General features: G+C 43.5%; 1 pseudogene; it reads left to right on the top strand.

The window, feature by feature from the left end:
* The window catches only part of LOC111539626, a 39313-nt pseudogene extending 32594 nt beyond the window's left edge, over nucleotides 1-6719 (top strand).
* The last annotated feature ends 2003 nt before the right edge of the window (nucleotides 6720-8722 follow it).

The raw sequence follows: 8722 nt of genomic DNA on the forward strand, positions 1-8722 counted from the left end.
AGAAAGAAAGAAAGAAAGAAAGAAAGAAAGAAAGAAAGAAAGAAAGATGCAAGAGAGTTCATTATAGGATTGTTTGTGATAGTCACAGATTTGTAACACCTTTTAATTTGTAGGAGTCCATCAAGAGGGGCCTGCTTGAATAAAGCATCATAGCACATCTATACAAACAGTCTTATTCAAACATAAAAACAAGGCACTTTATGAAATGGTAGAAATATTGCCAAGATTTGTAGTTAGATAAAAAAAAAGGTGCAGAACAGTATGTATTGTCACTATTATTTGTCTAGAAAAAGAAAGAAAACAGGTAAATATCGATTGTATGCCATTTATATACTGGAAGGACACTAAGATACTGAAAACAGTGTTTACCTGTTATAAGGAGACAGCAATTACTTCTGGAAGGGCAAGCAGGCACCTGAAATCCAGAGGTGGGCAGAGGCAGACACAGCTCATGCTTTGTTGGGGAGCTGCTTCCTGGGCAGCTGATCCTGGACTTCCAGGAGGTGCTAGACCATGGCAGGTGGCCAGAGCCAAGAACAGCCCTGAAGGAATGAAAGGGTAATTTTTTTTTTCTATATGGAATTTCGCTCTTTTTGCCCAGGCTGGAGTGCAATGGGACGATCTCAGCTCACTGCAACCTCTGCCTCTGGAATTCAAGCAATTCTCCTCCCTCAGCCGCCCAAGTGACTGGGATTACAAGAATGCACCACCACACCCAGCTAATTTTTTGTATTTTTAGTAGAGATGGGATTTCACTATGTTGGTCAGGCTGGTCTTGAACTCCTGACCACAAGTGATCCACCTGCCTCAGCCTTCCAAAGTGTTGGGATTACAAGTGTGAGCCACTGCGGCCAGCCTGAAAAGGTAATTTTTTGCAGAAGGCAGAGATCAACAGGGCCAAGGTTAGTGGGCCATGAAGCAGAGTGACTACAGAGCTGCAGGCAGAAGATTGGATTATATTTAATACTCTCCTTGCTCCAAAGTTCTGGAGAGGCACCAGAAAGGGAAATGCCACTTAGCATGTGGGAGATCTGCTGAACCCAACTCCATGTGGCCAGGGTATCCTTATTACAGATTATAGCACATTATTGAATGGACTCTATGGAGGGGGGATGAAAATGCACTGCTTGGATTTCCTAATTCAGGGAAGACAGTTGGCAGGTAACCCCAGCTGCTGCTCCCCAATCCCCTTCCAGGTTGCAACAACACCATGCAGCCTGGTCAACATGGTGAAACCCCATCTCTACTAAAAACACAAAAATTAGCCAGGCATGGTGGAGGGTGCCTCTAATCCCAGCTGCTCAGGAGGTTGAGGCAGGAAAATTGCTTGAACCTGGGAGGCAGAGGTTGCAGTGAGCCAAGATTGTGCCACTGCACTCCAGCCTGGGTGACAGAGCGAAACTCTGTCTCAAAAATAAATAAATACATAAATAAATGATTTCCAGTGAAGGACAGGGTATGGTTGTGAGTACTGGTTCAGGGTGCTCCTGTAGTGGATGGCTTTGGCTTGAGGTTTTCCCACTGGTCTGGTGAAACTTTCTTAGAACTGAGTGCCTTTCTAGTCAAGCTTTCTTCTTTCCCCACTCGCCTTTCACAGGTGTCAGATCAGCTCCACAAACTGAAGGCCCTTCCTGCCCAGTCTGCTCCCCTTGTCCCTCCTGGGCATTTCTCATGATCTACCTCTCGCATCTCTAATATTACCTGTGGAGTACCTGCTTGTCAGAGCACCTGAAGTCACACACACTCCTTATTTTACACTTCTGGTTTCCTGGCCTCTTCAAATATTTGATTGTATTTTTAATGATTATATTCTGAAATCGAGATTTTATTGAAGTTTAGAAAGAGACTGGAAAGAGATCTTATTTAAGACCCACTAAGTAGTGGATTCTATAGGATACTTGGAGTTCACCCAAGGGATTCTCATCAATAATTGAGGAAGAGAACTTTGCAATGGGAGCTCAGAATTATTGACATTACAGGTGTTATTGTCGATAACCCACTTCTCATGCCCAGGTTTTTAGAGAAGAGCACCCCACTTGGGTCTCTTGGTCTATGTATTCAGTTCTTTCATCTCTACCACAGTTACTGTAGGTGGTTCCAGAATGGCCTCACTCTTTACTCAGAATCACCATTCCCAACACTCAGATTGATGTAGTCTGGCCCACTCTCCAGACTTCTGCACTCAGGAGGATTCCCCTAAGGGCTTTCACTTTCATTATCCAGCTCTGGTCATGTCCCTCCCTCCACCCATCGCCACAACTGTCCATCAGATGTATCCAATCATGGAGAGTTCAGTTCCTTTTCCACAAGACTCTTGGACCCCATTCAAATGTGGAAATATGCCTAGGCACATGTTTAACAGTCTCCAGACATTCCATTTAAAGCAAACATGTGGCTGGGCACGGTGACTCACACCTGTAATCCCAGCACTTTGGGAGGCTGAGCGGGCAGATCACCTGAGGTCAGGAGTTTGAAACCAGCCTGGTCAACATGGTGAAACCCCATCTCTACTAAAAACACAAAAATTAGCCAGGCGTGGTGGCGGGTGCCTGTAATCCCAGCTGCTCAGGAGGTTGAGGCAGGAAAATTGCTTGAACCTGGGAGGCAGAGGTTGCAGTGAGCCAAGATTGTGCCACTGCACTCCAGCCTGGGTGACAGAGCGAAACTCTGTCTCAAAAATAAACAAATACATAAATAAAGCAAATAAGTGGTACTTTGGGTCAGATAACTGTCAAGAGTATTACTTCCCATCTCAAAGGCGTCTGGCATTTTTTGAGTGGCTGCATGGTCAGGGCTATAGTGGGCACCATGGGAGGCAGGCTCACAGCCCTGCAGTTCTTGCGGAGTCAGGGTGCTGAGGCAGTGGTGGCAAAGAGGGAGCTGGATGAATCTGCAGCAAAGGTTCTCTTGGGACAATTTGGATTCCCTTTAACTGGAACAGAGACAAGGTGATGCAGACAGTAAACCTTGTATATTTAAATCTGGTCCCAATATCCCTCCAACCTTCAGTGCCTTCAGCGAGGCCTAAGTTGGAAGCAGGTCGTCCTGAGGACACACGGCTCCGGCTGGAAATAACAAATGTTCAACTAAAGGCTGAAACCTTTTACCTTTCTACTATTGTGCCTTGGGTGTTATAATAATTCTGGATGTTGGAACAGAATAGAAATGTTCTGTTGAGAACTGACAGAGAAGTTTGAAGATATTTGGGTAGTATCTGGGCCTTTGACCTTACCTCAGACTAGAAGTGACGGAAAGAAAAGAGGTACCAGGTGATTGGTGAGAACAAGGTGGCATTCCCCTCACACCTTTATGAGGTGATCCTGGCCCCCAGTTTATACTGAACTTATGCCACTAAGGGCCTTTGTGATACCCAGTGAAGCCATTGGCTTCCAATCCTAGTTAACTGGATTCCAAGTGAGCCTGTGAGACCTAGAGAAGTTGTCAGAAGTGATGTTTTTTCCTCGTTTGGATAGAACTAGTGATGTCAGAAATACATGCTCTGTGGTAAGCACCTGGATTTCTAGTTCACTGTACCTGAGCACAAGAAAGATTGAAGAAGCCAGATCAGTGCACAGACTGGAAAAAATCCTGGAAAATTTGAAGAATGCAGGGATTGAACCAGATGATTACTTCATGAGTCCCTGTGAGAAGAAACTAGAAGAACTCAAAGCAAAGGAGCAGTCAGGAACCCAGACAAGAAAGCCATTCTGGTTTTCATCTCAGAACTTGTGTGATATTGGCCAGACGCAGGGGTTCACGCATGTAATCCCAGCGCTTTGGGAGGCTGAGGCAGGCAGATCAGTTGAGCTCAGGAGTTTGAGACCAGCCTGGCCAACACGATGAAATCCCATCTTTACTAAAAATACAAAACTTAGCCAGGCATGGTGGTGCGAGGCTGAGGCAGGAGAACCACTTGAACCCAGGAGGCGGAAGTTGCAGTGAGCTGAGATTGTGCCACTACACTCCAACCTGGGCAACAGGGTAAGGCTCTGTCTCAAAAAAAAAAAAAAAAAAAAAAAAAAAAAAAATTAAGTTAAATAAATAAGTAAACAAGAACATGTGTGATATCATCTGTAATGAAGCAGGCATGCCCTCCTTACACTAATAATATTGTAGTGGCTTTGCTTTTTGCTTTTTTTTTTTTAAGACATGGGGTCTTGGTCTGTCACCCAGGCCGGAATGGAGTGGTGCGATCATAGCTCACTGCAGCCTCATACGTCTGGGCTCCTCAAGTGATCCTCCCGCCTCCACTTCCTGAGTAGCTGGTACCACCCACGTGTGCCACCACCCTCAGCTACTAGTGACTTTGCTTTAAAGAAATGGTGGAATCCTAAATTTACAAGTAAAAATTCCCCTAAAAGATGAAAGATCTACAATTTTTTGGTTGGTATTTTATTTGACTTGGGAACTAATTGTTGAGGAAGCTATGACACCTGCAGATGGAGGGCTGATCTTGTATGAAGTTAACAGGAGGAACCGAGTCCACCGATGACACTGCATTTATGTCCCTCTGGATGTGTAGTATTGTGAAGGCACTGCTTAGTTTCATGCCTCCAAATTATGCATCGCCTTTGATGTATCTGTTCGTCCTTCTTGGAACTCAGGGTTGTAGAATCTCTTCCTCCTGGGACCTGAATTTGTCTTGGAGGTGGCTTTTAGAAATCCTCTATGTGTTATCCTGTTGACATGCACTGTGTATTTGTTTCTTCTTTCTCCTCTCCTGAACCTGCTATTCTTCCATTTCTGTCTGTGTAGAATCACTCAACGACTACAGTTTCTGCTCACTTAATGTGTTCTATATATTCGTTCTATATGCTAGGCTCAGTGCTTGCCACGTATTGTCTCACAATGACCCTCTGAGGTAGATACCACTATCCCCATTTTATTTGTGAGCAAATTGAGGCTTAGAGAGCTTAGTGTCTTGGCCAAGTTTCACCTTTCCAAAGTAGGCATCCAGAAAGTATGAGGCAGACAGTTCTAAAGAAGAAAGATAGCTGAGGTCAATTCAAATTTTCCCTGACATGGATGGAGGTTTTTGACTCAGAAATACATACCGATTTCCATGGGTATCTGTGGGCCCCTGACCTGCTTGGTAAAAAGGGTCTGATTTCTTGTCTGCTATGTGAGCCGAAGAAACCTTAATGTCCTCTGAACTGAACCTTCCTTTGCTCTTTGGAAGGAGGTGGTCACCACAGGTACTTGGGAGTTAGAGGACAGTACTTTGTAGGATTGATCAGAGACTCTGCTTGCCTGAGGGACGTAGTTCTTTTCGTGACCAGATGGTGCCAAATCAATGTTCCTTGCTTTCCGGATGAGCTTTTTGTTCTTAAGATTAAGGAGGCTGAGAAGGGTCTGCCCACAGTCACTAGCTTACGGTTTGCTGGCCTCTGTGCCTGCTTGTCTACCTGGGTAGCACTGGGCAGGTGGTGCTTTGAGCCAAAGGTCCAAAGGCACTTAGCATTTCTGGGGAAAACAGTGGCTGTTTTTCTGAGCCAGATCTCTAGATTTGGGTTTACATGGAGTCTTTTCATGGACTATCCTGAGTATTGGTGGTAAAATGTCTTGGGGCACAAAAATTTGTCTGATTCTGACATACCACTGCTATCTTTCCAAGTGGTATTACAAGAAAAAACATTTTGTGGTGTGTTTGTTCTAACAGAAATGCCAAGGCTTTCAGATAAAGATAAGATGATAATGGGAAAAAAGAAAAACAAATATAAAGTCCTTCAGGGAGATGTTTTCATATCTCTCAGGCCAGCCTGACTCAATCTCAACTCCCTTCAGTCAATATAACTTAATTATATAGTTTATTATTAATAATAGTTTTATTATTACATGCAGTCCTCATTTTATACTCCTGGTTGCCTAAAATTTGCAGCTATTTTATTTTGTTTTTACATAATTTCATTCTGAGATAAAGAGTTTCTACCAATTTATCATTTAGCATTTATCCAGGAAAAGATTGTGTAAAGGAAAAGACTACCATTTGTCCAGAAACAAAGCATGTTCTCTAAAAGAAGTCATCAAATTAAAACTGAAGTGTGGAAGTAATAACATTGTTATCATGCTTCCTTTTGAAAACAGCTGGTTATCACACTTTAGAAAACCATGGGCTCACTGACTGTCTCAAAAGGCACACAGACCTTTGGCATCATTGTACCAGTGAGTACCTATCCCACCATATGGTGTCTGAGCTGGTGAAATCTATTTATATAATCCTACTGGTGCTCTTTGTACATGTGTTAAACAATCAAGGTGAAATGGTATTACTATCAAAGATAGTCAAGTGAGGAGAGGCAATTATAAGCAGCCAGAATCTGAGAAACAGCTGTGACAGTCACTCATTTCGCATTCAGGCTTGTTTTTCCGCAATTTCTTTTCCTATGTGTGGCTATGCTACCACTAGATGGCAGTGCAATGGCATTCTGGTGGTCTTCAAATGCAGAGCCACATACAGGAAGAGCTTCAGGACTTCCCCTCAGCCTGGCTGAAAAGCAGAACTGAGACTTCCACTGCCTTCACTCATCCATCCATCCATCCATCCATCCACTCACTCATTCACCCAACAAATATTCATTGCCTTTAAAAATAACTCTTGATAATTACACAGTTGAGTTTAAAATGATATTGCCAGAATTATATTAAAGATGACTGAAGGAGACCAGACTGAAAATGAACAGATTGAAGTACATTGCTCCTGCACGGTCAGTACAGGGTAGAAGTCCAAAAGTGGGTGCTAGGATGTTTCCAAGCCCAAGGGATCAAGCATTAGGTTTGGTCTCAAATCAAGGAGGTAGTGAAGGGCTGAGGGAGCCTTGGGAGCCATTTCTTGGGATGGGATCAGAAATGTAAAGTAATTGAAGGTCAGAGTTTTGGAACCAGAGGAACAGATAGCCACCAGTCAGAAATAGGGTAGTGTAAATGAATTTTGGTCGCTGGTGTCCTTGTGGATCCAGGCAATTTTGTAGAATTCTCACACATATAGCTGCCAGAAGAGGCAATTTGATACTCAGCTTGCCAATTTTTAACCACGTGCTATGATTTTCCTTGTACACAGTCAAGGAGAGAAGCATTTGGTTCCTTTGCTTACATATTCGCTGCTTGTATACTTCTTTCCTGTTCTGTTGTTTCTAGCCTGTATTTCACCTGTATCTGTTAGAAGTTTTAACTGCTTTACTAAGAGACCTTTGTAAGACTACTCCAAAACTAAAAAGGGTCTGGGCATGGTGACTGACACCTATAATTCCAGCACTTTGGGAGGGCAATATAGCAAGACCCCATCTCAACAAAAAATACTTAAAAATTAGCTGAAAATGGTGGTGCGTGCCTCTAGTCCCAGTTACTTGAGAGGCTGAAGTGGGAGCATCACTTGAGCCCAAGAAGAGGTTGCAGTGAGCTGTGATCACGCCACTGCACTCCAGCCTGGGCAACAGAGTGAGACCCTGTCTCTAAAACAAAACAAAATGAAACAAAACAAACAAAACACTAATGACAGAAGTGGATTATTCTCCCCATCTGACTTCTTCAGTTCAAACTGCCTTCTACCAGAACAATAAAAAGGGCAAAATTTGCTATCCCCTAATGATCGAAAGTGTGATTTTATTCTTTCAATATGTAGAGAGAACTACATACAATTGAGAGGGTAGGTTTTCTCAGGTAATGGCTTTTAAATCTTTTAGAACCCAAACCTCAATCAGAAATATATGTTACTTCACAACTGTGGCAGCCCCTGGCCTGTTTGCTGTCAAATCCATTCCTGTTCTGCTGCAATGTCACGGGGATGCTGATCCAACAGGCTGTGTTTCTGAGGCTCTCAGGTTGTTAAGTGATTCCTGGCTGGGTCCTATTGATACAAGGCCCTGCCACAACGCTGGAGAGTAGGAAGAATGGAAAAGCTAGGATGATTCTCTTTGCCTTTCTCTGCCGGAGGTGCATCTCTGACAGTGGCTACGTCTCCTCCCTGGCTCCAGCTCCAGCCAGAAAGGCCCTCCTGTCATTAGATGAGTCTAGTTCTGGGATCTAGCCACACTGCCTCCTCTCTTTGTCCCTCTAGTATAAAAAGATTAGTGGTTTCTGCTATTGCTAATCTCTGGTTGCCCCACCTTCCCCTATTTGGCTTCTCAGCGTTATCATTTGTGTAACCAGTTTCCTGTATTAAATTCCCTATGTTAAAAACAGATCGAATGATGGTTTCTTTTTTGTGACACATTATTATAGTACATATATACATATATATGAAACTGAAACAAATGTTTCATTAACAATATTCCTCTTACTGTGTGCAATGACTGGTATTTCTTATATTAGTCTATTTTCACTTTATTTATGCATTTATTTTGAGGCAGAATCTCTCTCTGTCGCCCAGACTGGAGTGCAGTGGTGCAATCTCAGCTCACTGCAACCTCCACCTCCCTGGCACAAGCAATCCTCCCACCTCAGCCTCCCAAGTAGCTGGGACCACAGGCGTGTGCCACCATGCCTGGATAATTTTTTTTACTTTTTGTAGAGACTGCGGTCTCACATATTGCCTAGGCTGATTTCGCACTCCTAGGCTGAAACAATCCTCCTATCTTGGCCTTCCAAAGTGCTGGGATTACAGGCACGAGCTACACCATGGCCAGCCAATTTCACTTTTTAAAGATGCCAGTCACAACCCACTAAATTGAGTTCACAACTTACTCACCGATGGATTTTATCTCACTAATTTGAAAAACCCTTGCTT

This window comes from Piliocolobus tephrosceles, chromosome 18 (assembly GCF_002776525.5).
Source record: "Piliocolobus tephrosceles isolate RC106 chromosome 18, ASM277652v3, whole genome shotgun sequence".
Classification (NCBI taxonomy): domain Eukaryota; kingdom Metazoa; phylum Chordata; class Mammalia; order Primates; family Cercopithecidae; genus Piliocolobus; species Piliocolobus tephrosceles.